This window comes from Mytilus galloprovincialis, chromosome 1, assembly GCF_965363235.1.
Source record: "Mytilus galloprovincialis chromosome 1, xbMytGall1.hap1.1, whole genome shotgun sequence".
NCBI classification, from domain to species: domain Eukaryota; kingdom Metazoa; phylum Mollusca; class Bivalvia; order Mytilida; family Mytilidae; genus Mytilus; species Mytilus galloprovincialis.
This window is the reverse complement of record NC_134838.1, coordinates 115,282,808-115,284,069: the sequence shown is the minus strand read 5'-3', so window position 1 is coordinate 115,284,069 and position 1,262 is coordinate 115,282,808.

The following is a 1,262-nucleotide window of genomic DNA, read 5'->3' as shown; positions in this document are numbered from 1 at the left end:
AACAACATTCCAGCATCACCTGCATACGGGGCATATATCTCCCAATTGATACGATATTTCCGTGCTTGCATTTCCTATCATGATTTGCTTGATAGAGGGTTTCTACTCACAAGGAAGCTATTAAACCAAGAGTTTCAAATGGTGAAGTTGAAATCATCCCTTCGTAAATTTTACGGACGCCATCACGAGTTTGTTGACCGTTATGGAATAACCGTTTCACAAAGGATATCGGATATGTTCCTTACGTCGTAACTACAATCCCCTCCCCTTTCATGAATTTGACCTACCGAATTAAACTATTTACCGAATTTGTTATCACATAAGCAACACGATGGGTGCCACTTGTGGAGCAGGATCTGCTTACCCTTCCAGAACACCTGAGATCACCCCTAGTTTTTGGTGGGGTTCGTGTTGTTTATTCTTTAGTTTTCTATGTTGTGTTATGTGTACTATTGTTTGTCTGTTTGTCTTTTTCATTTTTAGCCATGGCGTTGTAAGTTTATTTTGGATTTATGAGTTTGACTGTTCCTTTGGTATCTTTCGTCCCTCTTTTATAAAAAATGACCACATAATTGATATTCATATCAACACCAAACAGCTGACTACTAGGCTGGTAATACTCTCGGGGACGATACTTCTACTAGCAGTGACATCAAACTAGTAGTGTAAATAGTTATCAAAGGTACCAGGATTACAATGTAGTACGCCAGACGCGCGTTTCATCTACACCAGATTCATTAGTAACGCTCATATCAAAAAAGATGTAAAGCCAAACAAGTACAAAGTTGAAGAGCATTGAGGTTACATTGGGTGCCTTTTAACAATCCAAGATGTCGAAAGACATCCATACCCCCTAAAGTGTTCTTTTTCAAAACACATGATAAAATGAACATATTTGTATAAAACGTGCAAAATTTCGATATAAAAGAAGTTGAAAGTTGACAGAACAGATTTTGTTGTTATAATATTAATCATTCCTCTTATATAAGCAAAAAGTAAATTCACAAAAATAGTGAAAAAAAAATTTCAAGGAAAATAAAAAAAAAAGGAAATTTGCTAATCATGTAGCAAAATCAAAAGTTCAAACACATCAAGTGTCATTTTCTGTCCCGGTACAGACATTTTCTAAAATGTGGAATAAACCGGGTTTCAAAGCCAGATAAAGCTCTCAATTGTTTTACAGATGTATCAAATTCCATTATATTGACAACGACTTGTGAACAAAACAAACAGAATTTGCCTAAATATCAGAAACAGAGGTA